Source organism: Ovis canadensis, chromosome X, assembly GCF_042477335.2.
Source record: "Ovis canadensis isolate MfBH-ARS-UI-01 breed Bighorn chromosome X, ARS-UI_OviCan_v2, whole genome shotgun sequence".
Lineage (NCBI taxonomy): Eukaryota > Metazoa > Chordata > Mammalia > Artiodactyla > Bovidae > Ovis > Ovis canadensis.
Window position 1 is genome coordinate 36116120 of NC_091727.1, and position 21852 is coordinate 36137971.

Below are 21852 nucleotides of genomic sequence, written 5' to 3' on the forward strand. Positions count from 1 at the left end.
TCATGGCTGCAGTCACCATCTGTGATTTTGGAGCCCCCAAAATAAAGTCTGTCAGTTTCCATTGTTTTCCCATCTATTTGCCATGAAGTGATAGGACCAGATGCCATGATCTTAGTTGAGTTTTAAGCCAACTGTTTCACTCTCCTCTTTCACTTTCATCAAGAGGCTCTTTAGTTCTTCTTTGCTTTCTGCCATAAGGGTGGTATCATCTGCATATATGAGGTTATTGATATTTCTCCCAGCAATCTTGATTCCAGCTTGTGCTTCCTCCAGCCCAGCGTTTCTCATGATGTACTCTGCATATAAGTTAAATAAGCAGGTGCCAATATACAGCCTTGACATACTCCTTTCTCGATTTGGAACCAGTCTGTTGTTCCATGTCCAGTTCTCACTGTTGCTTCTTTTCCAGCATACAGATTTCTCAGGAGGCTGGTCAGGTGGTCTGGTATTCCCATCTCTTGAAAAATTTTCCACAGTTTGTTGTGATCCACACAGTCAAAGGCTTTGGCCTAGTCAATAAAGCAGAAGTAGATGTTTTTCTGGAACTCTCTCGCTTTTTCAGTGATTCAACAGATGTTGGGCAATTTGGTCTCTGGTTCCTCTTTCTTTTCTAAAACCAGCTTGAACATCTGGAATTTCATGGTTCACATACTGTTGAAGCCTGGCTTGGAGAATTTTGAGCATTACTTTGCTAGTGTGTGAGATGAGTGCAATTGTGTGGTAGTTTGAGCATTCCTTGGCACTGTCTTTCTTCGGGTTTGGAATGAAAACTGAGACCTTTTCCAGTTTGGGGCCACTGCTGAGTTTTCCAAATTTGCTGGCATATTGAGTGCAGCACTTTTACAGCATCATCTTTTAGGATGATAAAAGCAAACAGCCTTACATATTTCAACAGCTACTGAATCCATATTCTTTTCATCAGTACATAGAATTTGAGACATTATAGGCTAACTGGAGAAATCAGTCAATCTGAGTCAACAGCTATTTTATCAAATGGAGTAGAGAGGAATACTCTATTTCTGAGTTTTAGCCCCCACCAAGGAAAGAGTGAAATTGGCTATGATTATGCTAGCACAGCTCTGAATTTAGCAGTGAAAATCATCTATCCATTTGGTTGAGACAGTTTTAGCTACTTGTATTTTTAGGGCATATGTTTCAAAAATAATTTACATAAAGGTATCTATAGTACTCCTGGGTCAATGTTCTGAGAGTGAAAGAATAAGTCCAATGCTTGCTCAAAATAAATAGAAAGGATGTGTTCCTATGTGTGTGTGAGTACATATGTGGACCTTTATTGTCTCTGAGCTAGGCTACTGGAATATGGCTTGACAGTGTTTACTAGTTTCTCTGTTAAACAGTTTCAGCTGAATCTTTTAGAAACTGAAGAATCAGGGTTATGGTCTGAAAATAAATATTCTTCTGGAACACCGTCAGGAAAAGAAGGAAATTTGATGACCCAATTTTTGCCTACACAGCATTGCTGGGTAGTGACTTCGCCCTAAAAGTGCAAGTCAGCCAAACCCTAATTGCACCACACTGTTGACACTAGAGGCCTTGGAATGGCTATTTCTCATACCAGTCCTCTGAGTCCAGATTAGAAAAGTTTATCTTTCTCTACCTAAAAACTGATTTTCTTAACTTGATATAGGGACAGTCATGGTTCTAAGATGGATTTTGAAAATTCTAGGAAGCGAGTAACAAATTGCATTTATTCCAGTGTCTGACCATCCAGTGCATAACACCGTGTATTTACCTTTGCCCTTAGCATCAGCATACTTCCTTACCATCATCTGTCTTCTGGGTGTGCACAGAAGTTAGCTTTGTGACCATCAGTGGGTCTGTATAATCACAGCTACAAACTGCAAAGTGAAACCTAACTCTTCAAGAGCAAATCTTGTTGAGAATTGCGTGATTAAAATTGGTTTGTAGGATAATCTTGGAATCATCAGGAAAGGCTCTAATTGATGCATACATGGTATGACCTTTGAGACCTAGATCATTTGTGATTTTTTTAAAAAAATAAGCATTGATTTGAATATAATTCAGTTTTTATAACTTTTTTATTGTAAAACATACCTAACCAAATTTACCATTTTCACTTTTTTAAGCATACAGTTCAAAGGCATTAAGGCACGTTCACATTGCTGTACAAGGTTTACCATTCTCTCAAGAACTTTTTCATCTTTGCAAACTGCAACTCTGTATCTTTAAACAGTGACTTCCCACTCACTCATCACAGAATTTGGCAGCCAGAATTCTGCTTTCTGTCTCTATAAAATTCACTGCTCCAGGTACCTCATATAAGTGGAATCATACAATATTCACCATTTTGTGGCCAGCTTATCCACTTGGCATAACATCTCCAAGGTTTGTTCATTCATCTGTGCTGTAGTATGTGTCAGAATTTCATTTCTTTTTGAGGTTGAATAATATTCCATTGTATGTATATACCATATTTTGTTTATTGATCAGCCAAAACACATTTAAGCAGTTTCCACCTTTTGGCTATCGTGAGTAATGCTTATGTGAACACAAGTATACAGTAATCTTTTTAAGTCCATGAATTCAATTTTTTGTGTATCTATATCCAGAAGTGGAGCTACTAGATCATATGGTAATATTGTGTTGAATTTTTGAGAACTGTCACGCTACCACAGTTCCTACACAATTTTGTACTCCCACCAGCAATGCAAAAAGATTCCAATTTTTGTACATCCTTACCAATAGTTGTTTCTTTCTTTCTCTCTCTCTCCTTTTTTTTTCTTATAATGCTGTCTTTCTCTTTTCCATATGTAATCTTAATGGGTGATAACTGGCATCCCGTTGTGAAGTTGATTTGCATTTTCCTAATGATTAGTGATGTTGGACATCTTTTCATGTACTTATTGGCCATGAATATCTGTATATCTTTTTGGAGAAATGGCTTTTCAAATTCTTTTTCTGTTTTTAATTGGTTTGTTTTTTTTGTCATTGTTGAGCTATAAGAGTTATATATTTTGGATGATAATCCATTATCAGATACATGGATTGTAAATATTTTCTCCCATTTTGTGGACTGCCTTTTCACTCTCTTGATAGTCTCCTTTAAGGCATACATTTAAAAAATTTAATGAAGTCGAATTTATTGATTTTTTTTTTGTAACTTGTGCTTTTGATGTCATGTCAAAGAAAAGATGATTTGTCCTGTTTTTCATATAAAAGTACCATATTTTTAGCTCTTGTTTAAGTCTTTTATCCATTTTGATTTGTTTGCATGTGAGTGTCCAGTTTTCCCATGTGAATGTCCAGTTTTCCCTACTCTGTTGATTGAACACTCTCCTTTTCCTATTGAATGATCTTGAACCCTTGAAGAAAATCATTTGCCCATTCAGTTCAGTTCAGTTCAGTCAATCAGTCATGTCCAACTCTTTGCAACCCCATGGACTGCAGCACGCCAGGCTTCCCTGTCCATCACCAACTCCCAGAGCTTACTCAAACTCATGTCCATAGAGTTGGTAATGCCATCCAACCATCTCATCCTCTGTCATCCCCTTCTCCTCCTTCTCATCCTCCATCCCCTTCTCCTCAATCTTTCCCAGCATCATGGTCTTTTCTAATGAGTCAGCTCTTTGCATCAGGTTGCCAAAGTATTGGAGCTTCAGTTTCAGCATCAGTCCTTCCAATGAATGTTCAGGACTGATTTCCTTTAGGGTTGACTGGTTTGATCATCCAAGGGACTCTCAAGAGTCTTCTCCAACACCACAGTTCAAAAGCATCAATTCTTCAGCGCTCAGCTTTCTTTATAGTCCATACATGACTACTGGAAAAACCATAGCTTTGACGAGACAGACCTTTGTTAGCAAAGTAATGTCTCTGCTTTTTAATATGCTGTCTAGGCTGGTCATAGCTTTTCTTCCAAGGAACAAGCATCTTTTAATTTCATGGCTCATTATGAAAAGGCAAAAAGATAGGACACTGAAAGATGAACTCCCCAGGTTGGTAGGTGCCCAGTATGCTACTGGAGAAGAGTGGAGAAATAACTCCAGAAAGATTGAAGAGATGGAGCCAAAGCAAAAACAACACCCAGTTGTGGGTGTGACTGGTGATGGAAGTAAACTCCATTGCTGTGAAGAGCAGTATTCCATAGGAACCTGGAATGTTAGGTCCATGAGTGAAGGCAAATTGGAAGTGGTCAAATAGGAGATGGCAAGAGTGAATATCGACATCTTAGGAATCAGTGAACTAAAATGGACAGGAATGGGTGAATTTAACTCAGATGACCATTATATCTACCACTGTGGGCAAGAATCCCTTAGAAGAAATGGCATAGCCACATTAGTCTCCCCTATTAGTCTATATGTTTGTCTTTATGGCAGTAACATACTGTTTTGAATACTATAGCTTTTATAATCTTTAAAACAGTGAACCTGAGTCCTCCTTCTTTGTTATTTTTAAAAATTGCTGTGGCTATTCTGTGTCTTTTGAGAGTCCATACAAATTTTAGAGTGGAGTTTTCTGTTTCTTCAAAATACATCATAATGATTTTGATAGGGATTATATTAAATCTGTAGATTTCTTTGGTAGTATTAATATCTTAACAATATAAAGTCTTCTAATTCATGATTACAGACTATATTTCCATGCATTTGTCTTATTTATCTCAAAAGTGATTTTTAGTTTTCAATATATAACTCTTTTAGTTCTTTAAGTTTATTCCTAGGCATTTTCTTCATTTTGATGCTATTATAAATGGAATTTTCCCCTGAATTTTCTTTTTGGTTTGTTTATTTTGTGTAGAGAAACAAAACCAATTATTTTGTGTTGATTTTGTGTCTTAAAACTTTGCTGAATTAATTTAATAGTTCTCACAGGTTGTGTGTGTGTGTGTAATCATTAGTTTTCAGCATATAAGATCATGTCATCTATTAACAGTGATAATTTTACTTCTTACTACCCAACTTGAGTGTCTTTTGTTTCTTTTTCTTCCCTCATAGCTCTGGCTAGAACCTCAAATATTATTTTGAATAGAAGTGCCAAAAAAAAGGCTATAGTGCAATTTGTAACATTGACCAATAGCTATTTTCATTGGAGATAATGTATAGTCCTAGTTTTCATTAACTCTCACTGGTTCTTGAAAAAGAAAATAATTTGGTAACATTTACCTTCCTTCCACTAATTACAAGTTGGGAGACCAACAGAAATTAAATAAGATGAATGGGATGGAGAAACAGTCTGAAAATAAATAGTAGAAGTTGGAGTGAAACCATAGAGGTCAGTTGTAATGGCAACTCTAGATATTGTGGGATTTGAAGCTTATACAATTTGGAGGTGCTCCTTAAAGAAAAAAAATTATGACTACAAAGTTAAGCAGGAAATTGAATATTTAAGAAAATAATTGATAACAAATGTTTGTAGTCTTAGAAATTCAGATTCTTTTCTCTGGGAAACTTCAGGAAATCTGTCAACAATCATTTTTTAAACAAGTTTCTTGTTTGCAATCTGGTTTCTTCTCCCCATCTACAATACTCTACAACTCCCAGACACTCTCAGCCCTACCAGAAGCTCATGCAGTTGAGGGGCTTTGAGGATGCTGAAGCATCATTTCCTTTCTGGGGACTCTACTGGCTGATAGTAGGATGCCTGTTTGCGTATTTCTTTCCCCACATGTTGGCCCTGATGGGTAAGACTGGCAAAGTTACACTGCATCATTCTTCTGTACAGTCCCTACCTCTAGAGTGTGAAATATTGTATTGCATCTGTATTTGATTTTTGCTTGAAAAGAACATAATCTATAGCCTTATTTTAATGCCAGACAATAAAAAAGCATGATTTATTAAACCAATTTATCTTGAAAAACCTTGCCAAGGAAGCTTGATTATGAAAAATTCCAGTAGAATTTGCTGACCACTCAGATTCAGTCATATTTTGATCTCCAGAACAATACACCTCAAGATTGTCTATGAAAAATTTTCAATGTCTTTAACAGCTCTGTGTATGTATGTGAATGTATGTGTGTACATAACTAATAGCAAGGGCTCTGATTTTTAGTTCCTTAAAAATATCAGAAATCCTGCATTAGTGTTCTCACAACCTCAAAATGTGATACATTCACTAAGAAAATGAAGAGAAAATATTGATATTGTGGTAACTGAGTGTCAAGCTGTATTCTCATATTTACTTGTTTGATTCTCACAGTGACCCTATAAGGAAAATTCTGTTATTCCCATTAACCATAAGATAAAGCTGAGGCAAAGAGAGGATTACTCTTTCCCAAGTTAACAAATCTAATAATGTGTGTGCTGCCTCTGGAGACTATGATCCCAACTGCAGCAGTTTACTACTTCACCAGGCTACACTAATTATTAATGAGTATATTGTATTTATTTATTTTTGATGTGCCAGTCCTCAATTATAAAAGATTATTTTTTTCACCACTACCCCCCAGTAGAAGACCAATTATTGTACAATCCCATCATGTTAGTCACAGAATATGTGGCTGATGTATATTAGCTTTTTTATCTCTGGCTCAATCTGTTTTCTAGGAAATCTCCCCTAGCTTGTGTAGTAAGACTTAACTCTGCCTTCTTTGGTTTTATTTTGCTTTCCTAGCTAGATGTTGTCCTTCATGAGGTCAAGAACCATGTTTTTTCTTTCCTCTGAATCTCTCAGAACTAGGGCATGGTGCTACATTTATAGAAAGGTGATGATAAACATTGACTTATTTGCTGATATTTTTCTGACAATAAGCCACTGGAAAACTCATTTATCTGTAATTTGCATTAAAAAATTACTTGAACCACATATTCCTTCAAACAGTATTTATGGAGGGCCCATATGTGATAAGGGCTTCCCAGGTGCCACTAGAGGTAAAGAACCTGCCTGCCAATACAGGAGATGTAAAAGACCTAGGTTTGGACACAAGAGACCTGGGTTTGATCCCTGGATCAAGGAAGATCCCCTGGAAGAGGGCAAGGCAACCCACTCCAGTATTCTTACCTGGAGAATCTCATGGACAGAGGAGCCTGGTGGTTATGGTCCATAGGTCTCAGAGTTGGATACCATTGAAGTGACTTAGCACACATGCACGCATATGTGATAAGGATGCAACAAGAATGAAATACAGTTCTGCTGCCATTTAGGGCTTTGTGATATAATAGAAAAACAAATTGTAAACAAATAATTTAATGATGTGTTACAAAGACATTGGTAAGATTCAGTAAATATGATGGATAAATAAATTAGCTTCAGTGGGGATGGAGTGATCTAATCTTGGTAAGATGTACCTAACCCATACACTATTAGAATTGAAATAAAATTTTATGGATTATTTTTGTCTAAACCCTCATAGGTAAGAAACTGCAATAATAAGATGTTGAATGGGATTTTTCGTGTTAGTTCAGGCTTGGCTATTAGGAAAAACAGCTTGTATAAAAAGACCCTATAAATCCACTTCATTTGAAGAGGGCCTTTCTATGAACATCATCATCTTGAAGGAATTTAGAGGAAACAGAATTAGTTCTACTACCATTGTGTACCCTTTTATCCCAGAATTGACAGATACCTAGAGTCAGAAGGAAAGAGAATCATGCTGGACAGTTTTCGGAGCATGCAGGTGCCTTTAGAAAGGCTCTTTCCTTCCTTTTACAAGTTTCTCCTCATAAATCCAAACGTTGACAGTGATCAGTTGTACATTTTGACTGAGTCTGTGAGAAGGAGAGACTGAGATCTCTTTTCCTATTTTCTCATCTAGGTGTCCTGGTAGCATAGCCTATGGAGAGTCAGGAAACAGTTTTTGGGAATAGTTTGGTAAGTGTTCTTTGAAGGTTGGTGGCATATGGAAGAGATAAATTGATGCCACTTTCTGATCTACAGTTTTCTGAAGATGAGAGTCCCACTGCAGTGATTGAGGCCAGCAAGACTTTAAGAGATCATGGTGTAGGAGGGGTTCGAAACAATTTGGGGGAATCTTCACCCAATCCCGGTTCTCCATTCCTTAGAGAAGGAGACAGCACAGTTCCTGTGGTTCTGAGAGGAGCTCCAGGGTTTCCCAAGCCACTGACTGGCCAAGCATTGGGGTATTCAACCCAGAGAAGGGATTGGGAGGATGGCGTATTAACAGGAGGGCGGTGGGAGGTAGTGGACTACTGCTCTCTAGAGGTACTGGAGTCTTCCTGGGTAAAGCTGATCTTTATCTGGGTATCACCTACACCCCATGCATACCGGTAACTGCAGAAAGAATTAGACCAAATCAAACTGAGAAATATGGCTCCAAAAGGCAACAGTTATATACCAATACCACTACATTCCGGCTTCCCTGGTGGCTCAGAGGTTAAAGCATCTGCCTCCAAAGCAGGAGATCCAGCTTCAATCTCTGGGTCGGGAAGATCCCCTGGAGAAAGAAACGGCAACCCACTCCAGTATTCTTGCCTGGAGAATCCCATGGACAGAGAAGCCTGGTAGGCTACAGTCCACGGGGTCTCAAAGAGTTGGACACGACTGAGCGACTTTACTCACTCACTCACTCACTCACTACATTTCTGATTCTCTTCCCTGTTTCCAAACCTGAAAGAGCTATATGCTTAAGAGGGAAGTAGAGAGAATACCCCACCAACACACACACACACACACACACACACATACACGGTGTCACATTGAGGGGAAGCAGTATGAGAAGGGGAACAGATCACAGGGTTAGGTAGGATTTTTAAGATCCAAAAATAAAGGATTTGTCCAATATTGCATTCCAAAGGAGAATTGAGATTTCATGGTTGAGAATAGTTAAAAAAAAAAAATTTACATTTACAGTTTAAACAGTGCATAATGGCATATTGGAGAAGGAAATGGCAACCCACTCCAGTAGTCTTGCCTGGAGAATCCCATGGACAGAGGAGTTCATAAGGTCGCAAAGAGTCAAACATGACTGAAGTGACTTAGCACTGAGCACAGTGGTATATCAAGGTGGGCAGTGAGGGATAGAGGTGCAGCCCATTTTGACAGGGAAAGCTGGTTTATTACTGACATTATTTAAAATTACTGAGCCCGTGCTGATGATAAAAAGCATACAAACTTTTAGTTGACTTTATTATTTTTGTTGACTTCTCCAAGGACAATGCACTCCTTGCCTGCTTGCAGTTGGAGCAGTGCCTACATACCTCCCTTGATACAGGACAACCATTTGAGACTCCTCCAAAATATATTTGCACTGTGACCTGCCCAAAGAAAGAAAACTTCTTTTCCTAATGAAAGAAAATGTATTAGAGGTAGAGAATTTTGTAGACATTTTCTAATTCTAGCTCTGATTTCAAATCATTTCTCTGTTTCTTTCAATTAGTTCCAGGTATAGACAGATGCAGTAGATCACTGGGGTCCCCTGGGAAGCAGACATGAAGACACAGTTGTGAGCACAGATGATTACTCTGGATTAATGCCTGAGAAAGATAAGGAAGGGGCAGATGTGGATAGAGAGAGCCTTAGTCTACAACAGGGATCTGATAAAGTCTCAGGCAATCCAGTAGAGTGCTGGGAGCAAGGATTACTTGTTAGTCCCCTGCATTGGGCCAGAAATGGCCAGTCTCTAGTAATACTACTGCCCAGCCGTTGACTGCAGGCTCCCCAGAATGAGCATGGCATTTTCTGGCAAGCTGAGGTGGATCCTGAAGGTGTGCCAGCTAGAGGTTGTCAGCCAAATAACCCCCTTGCAGTTGAAGAGCACTTTTCTCTTGAAAGGAAATCTAAGCAGTGTGTATACCTGGCTCCCACACCTGGACACACATTAAATTTCTGCATCCCCAGCTTTTCTGTTAATTTCGCAAGGGTAGTAAGTACTTTGTGATGCCTAATTAGATATTCACCCATCACATCTATACAGCCAAGTACCATTTGGACACGACTGAGCGACTTCACTCACTCACTCACTCACTCACTACAGTTCTGATTCTCTTCCCTGTTTCCAAACCTGAAAGAGCTATATGCTTAAGAGGGAAGTAGAGAGAATACCCCACCAACACACACACACACACACACACACACACACACACACACACACACGGTGTCACATTGAGGGGAAGCAGTATGAGAAGGGGAACAGATAACAGCCTCTACCACTCCAGTTCTTTTTAGATACAAACCCAGGATTAACTATAGTATCTTTAGAATAACAGCATGCTCAACTGTTAAGAAGAGTCAATTTAGTAAACATGAAACTGGAGGTACTGTGTGACTTGACTAGGTTCTGTGTCACATTTCAGCTTTGTTTTGATCAAATGAAATGATGGCTGTTTGACAAAAAGGAGTATCTTTTATTCATATTTGTATCTTACCACCTCCCCCCACAAAAGAAAATACAGGGCCTGACAGGGTACCTGCTGCCCAGGAGGATGACAGCAAATGTTGTGTCTGGTAGAATGACTGATTCTAGAATGTTTGACCTTCTTCCCTTAACTTCATGTCTATATAAACAGTCTTTGTGTGACTTGCTATTGCTGGTGGTTCTGAATCTGGTTTGAAATCAATATATTTGGTTTATTTTCTTCTTTATGAGAGAAGGAATAAAAATCCCCAAATGGTAAGAGAGAATTCAAATAAAACCATGCTAAGGAAAAGAAATGCTATATATAAAAAAGGCTGAAGAGCTATTTTCCGGGATCTGTCACTCCAGTGACATCTTCAGTAAAGTAACCTTCTTCCCATCATCCTGGAGAGCAAGGCTGGGAGCAAGACATGTTGCAGATTGAGGAAGCCAAGCCCTCATATGTCAAGACAAATTTTAAAAGTAAGGAAGAGAAGAAAGGAAGAAAAGGAGGGAGATTATAGAAAATAACTGTTTACAAAATTATGAAGATTGAAAGGTTCCTTTGTGTAAATTTAAACAGCTCATTTTTTCAGTGGACTGAGGATAGTTTTTTGATTAGAGATAGCTTGCTTCCATGATGAGAACATCCAATGACAAAGCTGGGATGAAACATGAGTATCAGGAACCCTTTAGTAGCCACCAAGGAAGAACCTGTCCTTTGCAAGTCTGGCAAGTCATGAGGCTGCCATTAAATCGAAATAAGTTGTTTTCAGAGGATGTGGCTTGGTTTTAAAGCTGTCCATGATGAATGCCTTTCTGTGCTATGAGACAGCCCTTGAGTCCTGACTTCCTGAGAGGACCTGGGGAGAGCTACAAATGGGGAAGCTGAAACCGAGCCACATGGGGGCTTCCTGGAAAGCTCTTTGATGCAACTGATTATGATGTTCTGCAGGATAATTTACTTGTTTCAAGTGCATGATTAATGAGATTATTATTCATAATTAGGAAATGCCCAGAGAGCAAAGAACACAAACAATATTCTGACTAGCTGTCAGTAATTGTCAGGAACACACTAATAAAGCCCAGGAAATGAAAAGGCCCCAGCATTTTCCTTTAATTTTGCTTAGGAATGTGATTTCCTAACAGCAATCGAGTGCTATGGGCAGTGTTTCTCCTTTAGACTGTGTCACTTCAAAGTGCCATTCTTCACTGCATCCCTTGGCATAGTACACAGAGTAGGCCTGAGGTCAGAGAGCATTGTTTAATGTGTTATGGTCTTTCTTGTAGAAGGCTTTGCAAATAATATCTCCCTCTTCTCTTCTTCATCCTCATCTTTTCCTAAAATCACATGTGGTGCCAGTCCCTTTAGGAGACACACTGTATTGGAGGAACTGACTTTGCCTGTAATGAGAAAGCTTTATAAGGCCAGTCAACTTGATTTGTATCAAATGCCCTCTCTTCTGATAGTGGTGGGGGGAAAAGTTGTAGCAGCTATAGGAGCTCCTCCAGGTTTTGTTTTGTTTTTTTTCTATTATGATTTCTTTTTCATATAATAGTCTCATGTTGTTTAGTGTGAATCCATTGTAGTGACTAGTTTTTGGGTATATTGTGTGTGTGTGCTAGTCACTCAATTGTGTCCACCTCTATGCAATTCCATGGGCTACAGCCCACCAGGCTCCTCTGTCCACAGGATTCTCCAGGCAAGAATACTGGAGTGGGTAGCCATTTCCATCTCCAGGGGATCTTCTGACCCAGGGATTGAACCCAGGTCTCCTGCATTGAGGGCAGACTCTTTACCGTTTGAACAGCAAGGTATATTAATTGCATTCATTTCTGTGCCCCAAAAGCTGAGACCAGATGCTGGCACGGCATGGCTTACATAAGGTGCTCATCCTGAGACGGTGACCAGTTGGCAGCTTTATACGACATCCACCTCTGCTCTTGACCTCTTCCTGTCCCCTCGGGCCTGGCAGACACTATAAGCAAAGAGACTTAACATTTATTATTTTGCAATGTAACCAGATATTGGGAGTTTAAGCATCCCATATTGTAATGGATGGCACAGACCCACAGAGCATGCTGACACACTGAACAGGTTTAGAAAGGACCATGTAACTATGATGGGGGTTCATGCTATATATATAGCCCTTTTCCTGTTTATTTTCTCTTCTTTCTACCTGTTAGCTTCAGAGTGCTCCGGAGTTCAGTCCTTGGTTCCTTCTTTACATTATACTCAACTCTTTCCCTCTCATCTGCCCCTGGGGAACTTAGCTCCTATGGTTTTAACTACTATCTAACTGCTGACTACAATGGAATGTATATTCTAGCCTTGAACTCTACCCTGGACTTCATACTTAATACATACAAGTTGTACATCCATACAAGTTGTACATCCTACAGTTTACTTGTTTAACATGCAATCCAAATTGAGTGTGTTTGTTTTTTTTAATTTTAATTTTGTTATTGAATTGTGATTAACATTCAATATTAAATTAGTTTCAAGTATACCATATAGTGATTCAGTATTTTTTACACATTATGAAATGATCACTACAACAAGATTAGTTACCATCTGTTATTCCTTCTTAAAAATATCTCTCCCCAAACCTACTTTTACTCACAATCTCAGTTGAGGGCAATTCTGTTATTTCACTTGTTCAAGCCAAAAACCTTAGAGTTGTTCTTGGCTCTTGTTTTTCTTTCCTAAGCCTCATCAAAACTGCCAAGAAATTCTGTTAACTCTAACTTCAAAACACATCTGCTATATGCCCACTTTTCTCCAGCTTTACTGTTATCCTGGTAGGAACCATGGTTATTATCTCTTGCCTGGATTATAGTAACAATCTCCTAATTGGTCTCTCTGCTTCCAGTCTCAGGCCCCAGTAGACGATTTTCAACAAAACAGCTGGAGATAGCCTTTAAAATTTTAAGTCAGATTGCATCATTCTGCTCAACCCTTCCAGTGCCTCCCTACTCCATTCTGAGTAAAAACCAAAGTTCTTACAGGGTCTAGCCCTCTGTTGCTGCTCCAACTTCATCTCCTTCTCCTCATCCTCTCTAACTCAACTTCTGCTGCCCTGGCTTCTGCATTGTTCTTGGGACACACCAGGCACACTCCTGCCTTGGGATTTTGCTGAGTGGTTTCTTCTGCTTGGAATACTCCTCATCCTAGACATCCACACAGCTGGATTTCCTTACCTTCTTTGTATCTTGGTACAAAGTTTAACTTTACATTGTTTAGTCACTTAGTCATGTCTGCCTCTGTGCAACCCTATGCCTATAGCCTACCAGGCTCCTCTGTCCATGGGATTCTCCAGACACTGGAGTGTGTTGCCATTTCCTTCTCCAAGGGATGTTCCTGACCCAGGGATTGAACCCGCATCTCATCTCCTGCATTGGCAGGCAAGTTCTTTACTCCTGAGACAGTAGGGAGTCCCAGCATTTTTTTTAGTATCTTTACATTGGTCATCCCTTTTTGAGTTGCAGTTCACTTTCCCCATCTGGTCATCCCACTGGTTCTTTCTGTACTGTTTTTAAAAAATTACTTTCTACTGAGGTAACAGTGATTTATAACATCATATAAGTTTCATGTGTACAACATTATATTATTCCTTCTATATATAAACACTTTTTTTGAAAGTTGCTCAGTCTTGTTTGACTCTTTGCAACCCCATGGACTACACAGTTCATGGAATTCTCCAGGCCAGAATACTGGAGTGCGTAGCTATTTCCTTCTTTAGGGCATCTTCCCAACCCTGGGATCGAACCCAGGTCTCCCGCATTGCAGGCGGCTTCTTTACCAGCTGAGCTACCCCAACATGCTCACCACCAAAAATTTATAGTTTCCATTCATCACCATATAGTTGACCTCCCTTTACCCATATCACCCTCACCATGTCCCAGCATCCCCTCTGGTAATCATCGTTCTGTTCTCTGAACACACACACACACCACATCTTCTGTATCCATTCATTCATTGATGGGTACTTACACTGTTTCTGTATCTTGGATTTTGTAAATAATTCTGCAGTGAACATACTTGTGCATATACCATTTCAAATTAGTGTTTTTGTATTGTTTGAATAAATACCAAGAGTAGGATAGCTTGACCATATGGTAGTTCTATTTATAATTTTTGAGGTATCTTCATACTGTCTTCCATAGCGGCTGCATCAATTCACATTCCCATCAACAGTGTATGAGAGTTCCCTTTTCTCCACATCCTTGCCAGTTCTTGTTATTTCTTGCATTTTTGATAACAGTCATTCTAACAGGTGTGAGGTAATATCTCATTGTAGTTTTAATTTGCATTTCCCTAATAGTGAGGAATATTGAATACCTTTTCATGTGCCTGTTGGTATGTCTTTGGAAAAATGCCTATTCAGCTCCTCTGTCCATTTTTTAATCAGGTTTTTCAGGGTTTTTTGGTGTTGAGTTATATGAGTTCTTTATTCTCTGCATTCCTTTTATCACTGTTTGATTGTACTTAGCACTCCCTAGCAGGCTACACTGGAGAAGGCAATGGCACCCCACTCCAGTACTCTGGCCTGGAAAATCCAATGGATGGAGGAGCCTGGTAGGCTGCAGTCCATGGGGTTGCAAAGAGTTGGACACGACTGAGCGACTTCACTTTCATGCCTTGGAGAAGGAAATGGCAACCCACTCCAGTGTTCTTGCCTGGAGAATCCCAGGGACGGGGGAGCCTGGTGGGCTGCTGTCTATGGGGTCACACAGAGTCGGACACGACTGAAGTGACTTAGCAGCAGCAGCAGCAGCAGCAGGCTACACAGTTCAGATGTTATCTTTATTGTTCGTTATCTGTATCTCAAACCCCAAATAAAAGCCCCATCAGTCTGCATTTCCAAGTTAAGACACTGGGACATATGATAGATAAATAATATCTCAAATAGTTGACTTCCTCAAAAGGACCTTTGAAATATTTGGGATGCAAACATCTCTCAGCATAAACAGCCTGTAACGGTCTAGTACAGGCTACATACAGTTTAGGGGGGATTCCTTCCCAGACATGTCTGTTACTAGTTGAGTTGATAATTAGTTAAATTGTTTCTGGTATTTCAATTCAACCTCTGAGCTCTCTTGAGATATTTTGGACAAAGTCCAAGATTCTTAAATGTTGGTCATTTTCATCTAAGTATAAGCTTTCAACTCATAGGGTACTTGACTACATAAATCAATTAAAGAAGAAGAAGGAAATATGAGCTATAAAATATTGACTCCCAATGTGTCTGCAAATGACCCTGGATTTAATATTATTTGGGGCTAACTTGTTTCTGATGGCCTCAATAATTGGGTAAAACTGTTCAAATAATGTTCAGTCCTTCCTGGCTTTGGTGATAATGACCAGAGATTAATGGATCAAAAAATCATAATCATATTCATAAAGACAGGTCTGTGTATTGATCATAAAGTTATGAAAACATTACCTTACTTTAAACATTACTTACCTTAAGTATGTCAGGGTAGGCCTGGGATAAAATTATAGGCACCACTGGAATAAATGAAAAGTTCCAGGCAAAATGCATCTGATTTATATGTGAGAAGAGCCACATATACCTTGTGGCCAGGGACCATCCTGAGAAACTTAGAGCAAGCTTCCCTGTGTTCTGTTAGAGGGCAAAAGAAGAGGCAATTATTTTTAAGATTGGGTTTCCCTTGTGGCTCAGCTGGTAAAGAATCTGCCTGCAATGTGGAAGACCTGGGTTCAATCCCCAGGTAGGGAAGATCCCCTGGAGAAGGAAAAGGCTACCCACTCCAGTATTCTGGCCTGGAGAATCCATGGACTGTATAGTTCATGGGGTCACAAAGAGTCAGACACGACTAAGTGACTTTCACTTCACTTGCAGTTTTTTCGGGATAGCAGGTTGCAAATTCTCAATCAGTGTAAAAAAGTGGAACTTATTCAAAATTAATACCTTCAACAAATTTATTAAGCACCTACTAAGTAGCTTGAATGTGTGAATTACCCAGGGATTTAGCATTCTAATTCAGTGGGTCTGGGGTAGGGCCATCCAAAGGGTCTACAGTTCTCACCAACTCCCAGTTGATATTGATTATGCTGGTCCCAGGCTCACTTTTGAGTAGTAAGGACCAATATTATAAAATTTTATTCTCTTGAAATATTGTCCCGTATCACTCCCCTTGCAAGATTTCCCCAGTATCACTTGTTCTTGTATGTGTGTTTAGTCCTAAGCAGTTTTGCCACCCATGTGGGGTTGTAGATTCACCACCACAGTAAACATATAGAACAGTTCCATCACTCCTAACATTCCCACCCCGCAACATTGCTAACCTCTGGCAACTGCTAATCTGTTACCATCTCTACAGTTTTGTCATTTTGAAAATGTTATAGAAATAGAATTATGCAGTATGTAACCTTTTGAGATTGGTGCTTTCACTTTGTACTTCTTTGGAGAGTCATCTAGATTTTTGCCTGTATCAACAGATCATTCCTTTCTGTTGGAGACAAGTGTTCCATGGGATTAAAGTACCACAGTTGGTTTAACCTGTCACCAGTTGAAGGATATCAGGGTTGTGTGTCCATTTTCAACTATTAGAGATAAAACTGCTCTGAACCTTTGTCTACAGATTTTTGTGTGAACTTAAGTTTTCATTTCTTTGGGATGAATAACCAAGATTGCTGTTGCAGGGTGATACGGCTTCCCAGGTAGCTCAGCTGGTAAAGAATCTGCTTGCAATGCAGGAAACCCTGGTTCAATTCCTGGGTCAGGAAGATCCCCTGAAGAAGGGATAGGCTACCCACTCCAGTATTCGTGGGCTTCCCTGGTGGCTCAGATGGTAAAGAATCCACCTGCATTGTGGGAGAGACCTGGGTTCAATCCCTAGTTTGGGAAAATCCCCTGGAGGAGGGCATGGCAACCCACTCCAGTATTCTTGTCTGGAGAATCCCCATGGACAGAGGAGCCTGGTAGTCCATGGGGTTGCAAAGAGTTGGACACAACTGAGCGACTAAGCACACAGCACAGACACACACACGGTACTTTTATGTTTAATTTTATATGTAAGTGCCAAATTGTTACCCAGCAAGGCTGTACAGTTTTATATTACCACTGGCAAAGTTTGAGTGTGGCAGTTTCTCCTCATCCTTGCCAGCATTTGATGGGGTCACTATTTTTTTAAAAATATATTAGCACACACTTCTTTTTTTTTTTTAATTTTTATTTATTTTTATTTTTTAAATTTTAAAATCTTTAATTCTTACATGCATTTACACTTCTTTTTATTATGTTAAAATTAGGCAACGGTCTGACAATGAAAGGGCTGCTTATGGAATACTGTTATGTTAAACTTTACTTACAGGATGTTAAATCCTTATAACTAAGCTTTTCTCTATAGTTACTGCTACAAAAGGTGGTTTTACACAAACACTAAATTGAAAAACAAACAAACAAAAAGCTTTACAACACGATGAATTACTTTTATTTTGATATATATCCACATCTCAGCGTTTAGTGATCCTGAACAAAAAAGTGAAAAAATGCAGCAGTTTGCCAGGGATTTTGGCAATCTCTCATGCACACTGAGTTTTTTCTTAATCCCTGTTGAGGACCATGAGAAGCAACAGCACCAAAAACAAAGTATACACCAACCAAGGTTCTTTTTGTTCCAGTTGTCACATTCCAAACTAGACCCAGATGGATTGCAAAGATGAACAAGTAAGAGCCCTGTTTAAAACTTCTTGAAACTGTAAAAGCAATTACAGGAAATTTCCTTCTCCAGTGCATGAAAGTGAAAAGTGAAAGTGAAGTCACTCAGTCGTGTCCGACTCTTAGTGACCCCATGGACTGCAGCCTACCAGGCTCCTCCATCCATGGGATTTTCCAGGCAAGAGTACTGGAGTGGGTGCCATTGCCTTCTCTGTGTGTGCTGACAGGAGTCTTCTATTGCCTTTCTCCAAGTTTATCCACCAAAGACTTTGAGAGCTGGCAGGTCTGAGTAACTCTGTTGATTGTTCTTTTCACCTTATCAAAACATGAGCTAAAAACCAATGATGATGTCAGCCAATGATGACAGTGGAGGGCGGCAGGGCTGAGAACCCATTATTCAAATCCCAGGCTGGTGGAGAGTAAATAAAGTGGTTGTAAAGCTAAATGAGGGGCTTCCCTGGTGACTCAGAGGTTAAATCGTCTGCCTGGAATGAAGGAGACCCGGGTTCGATCCCTGGGTCGGGAAGATCCCCTGGAGAAGGAAATGGCAACCCACTCCAGTACTCTTGCCTGGAGAATTCCAAGGAGGGAGGAGCCTGGTAGGCTACAGTCCCTGGGGTCACAAAGAGTCCGACGCGACTGAGCAACTTCACTTTCACTTTCAAAGCTAAATGAGGAAGGTCAGAGACTCTTTCCAACCTTGCCCGATGGCTTCTGGCCAAAGCAAGGAGGTGTCATGGAAAGTATTGGATGGTGACGGTGCAAAAAGGGACTTGAGGAGGAAGGGAAAAACAGCACCTCTTGGTCAAGGTAGGGAGAGAAGTGATATGGGAAAAGCCCTGAATTCCTCATCAAAGGCTAATTTCAGAGGGGAGCTGACTGAGTTATGATCTATGCTTTGGTCATGGGTGGTAGTGGAGAGTGAGGAGAAGGATAATTGCTTGAGGGGGTCATCATTTAAGACTTAAAGAAACCAGGAGGGGATGGGGGAGAAGACAGAGATCCCAGGCCATGTAATCTGCAGCAAGGCTGAGTTAGATGTAACTAGTTAGAGCTAACAATTAAGTTAGATATGCCCTGTTGGTTATGATGGGAGTCAATTTAAATTTCTTGGACCCAGAAGTTCAACTGTGTGGATAGTGGTTATACTTGACAGATTTATTTGTTATAGCACAACTTATACATTTCACATGGACACAAAATTAGTGTCCTTTACAGTATCTGAAAATAAACTGCCTTTGAATGGGCTCTTCCTTTCCAGTACTTTGAGGTCTCCAAGATGTATCTAGAAAATTTACTACTTGAAGAAAAAAATGACAATTGCTTAAATCTCATGGGGGATATGGGAGGGTCTGTAGTTTTTTTCTTTTGGATTAACTACTGTATAACACTGTCTTTCAGGCAGCTGAGGAAGTTTCATATTTTCTTTAGACATTAGGCACCAAAGCTCTTGTAGGACAACTTTGATGCTGGATGAATTTTGCCATTTTGCTCTTGGGTGCACAACTCCATTGGAACTATTAACTCCATCTATATTAATTTTTGTTACAGATCTTACAAAGGGGCATGCTTCTAGGCATTTAGGTCCACATCCTAGTTCAAGGCTGTGTATTCAGTTTTCATAGCTTGTTCTTGGGGGCCCAGTTATCACTCCTGTCCATCTTGTAAGCGTCATGTGTTGGTCATGTTTTAGACCCTAGCTAACTGCCATCTCCTAATACTTTCTGATGTTTTTTGAGTTCTAACCATTGAAAATTGTGAGAGACTTTTACTCCCGAGCCTGTAGTGGCTGCCAACGTGCATTGCTCTAACTCTTTCACTATTTTTTTCTAATTTTAGTAATTCTAATAGATATGTAGTGATATCTCAAAGTGGTTTTAATTTGCCTAATGGCTAATGATGTCAAACATCTTTCTTATGCTTCTTTGTCATTTGAATATTATCTTTGGTTAAATGTCTGTCTGTGTTTATCCCAGTTTCTCACTGAATTTTTCTTTTGTTGTTTCTGTTGATTTTAATAATTCTTCATATGGTCTAGATACTGCCACTTTGTCATATACTTCTTTAGAATTATTTTCTCCCAATCTTAAGCTTGCATTTCATCTTCTTCAGAGTCTTTTGGCAGAGCAAAGGTTTATAATTTTAGTGAGGTCCAGTTTATCATTTTTTCCTTTTATAGATTATGCTTTGGATATCATGTTTAACAATAGCTTGCCTAGACCTGATCCCAAAGTATGTCTATTATTTATTTTCTCATAAAGATTTTATAATTTTAAATATTACATTTAAATCCTTGAACATTTTGGACTTTTTTTTTTAATATATATAAGGTATGAGATTTAGCTCAGATCTTATTACACCTCTTGAGATGTAGCATGAGATCCAGGTGGGTGTTATGTTCAGTTTCCCACTAGACTCCACTGGTATCACCCTTAAAAAAGTGGAGCAGAGCATTTACACCTCACTGCAGACAGCTGAAGTTAAGTTCAGCCAGCCCTTCCCTATGCTGACATCTTCCCAGCAAATGTGTGACACTGATTTTTACTGCCTTGTTGATTCTGAGTGAATGTGGAAGCTCAGCAGCTCCCTGCTGGGCCCCACTGATGCTACATGAGGAAAGGGAAATAGAGTGTCTGCCAGCTCCACCGCTCATCACCTCATCTACCTCATTGCTAGTGAGTAGGAGGTGAGATGCTGCTCCCCATAGTGCTCCACAGACACAGGGAAAGGACTGTGAAGCTTAGTGGGGACCAGCTCTGCCTCATACTACCTCATTTAGTCTCATTTCTTTCAGGAAGATGTGGACAGTCTGTTCACTGCTGGATCCTACTGACACCATCCTGAGTGGGAGGGAGAATGATAATAACACCTGCTCTGACCGGTGGGGATGGAAGATCAGATCCCTACTCAGCTTTGCCAATACTGTTCCTGCAGGGGAATCATTGGTGGACTTCCCAGGTGGCTTAGCGGTAAGGAATCCGCCTGCCAATGCAGGAGGCATGGGTTTGATCCCTGGGGGAGGAAGATCCCCTGGGGGAGGAAATGACAACCCATCTTTTAAAGTTTTATTTAATTTTTAAAAATTTTCCCAGTATTCTTGCCTGAGAAGTCCCATGAACAGAGGAGCCTGGCGGGCTACAGTCCATGGGGTCACAAAAGTTGCACACAACTGAGCAACTAAACAACAAAAACAACAAGGTGGATATGTGCACAGCCTGCCTCTGCCGAGCAGAGTATAGATGACTAGCTCCGCCCTTAGCCCTGCCAACTCCACTGGGCAGGGGAATCAGAGGGCTGCCACCTCTCTGTGGTAGAGGGGGGAGCTGCAGAATCAAAGATCAGCTTGTGCTTGGCTCCAGTGGAACTGTGGGGCAGGGGTATAGTTTTTCCATTGTTTCATTTATTTTGGGCTGGAATAGGGTGGCTATTGCAAAAAAGGTTTCTGTTGTTAAGGTACCCATTTTCTGGGCCTCTAACTAGGGGAAACTTTTTTTTTTAATTTGTTTCATTTTAATCTGTGCTTTTTTAGATTGGAGGCTTTTGCTTGAGAAGTGATAAGAAAACCCAGGAAACTCACTGCCATGTTGTTCTTCAACCCCCTGCAGTTTAAACCGGCAGAGAAGAGACTGCTGTGGGAAGGAACTGGCTTACTCTGGGTTGTTACTGAGGACCAGTCCTTTTTCTCAGCCATGGATATTGCATTCTCTGAACCTGAGGACCCAGCTGTGACACTTTCATTGTTTCCCATTAAATTTCTCTTTAATAAGGATTGAAAGGAGTAAGGCTTCAGTTCAGACAGTCATCCTGGTGGCTTCAAGAGGTGCTGTCGACCTCTGAGGGGTTACATGGGATGACAGAAAAGGAAGCTCTGGCCTGCCTCCTTGCAGCAACATCATA

At 40.0% G+C, this 21852-nt stretch overlaps 1 pseudogene; it reads right to left on the reverse strand.

The window, feature by feature from the left end:
- Positions 1-19279: 19279 nt before the first annotated feature.
- On the reverse strand, positions 19280-21538 carry LOC138930680 (ubiquitin-conjugating enzyme E2 variant 1-like; annotated as a pseudogene).
- Positions 21539-21852: the final 314 nt, after the last annotated feature.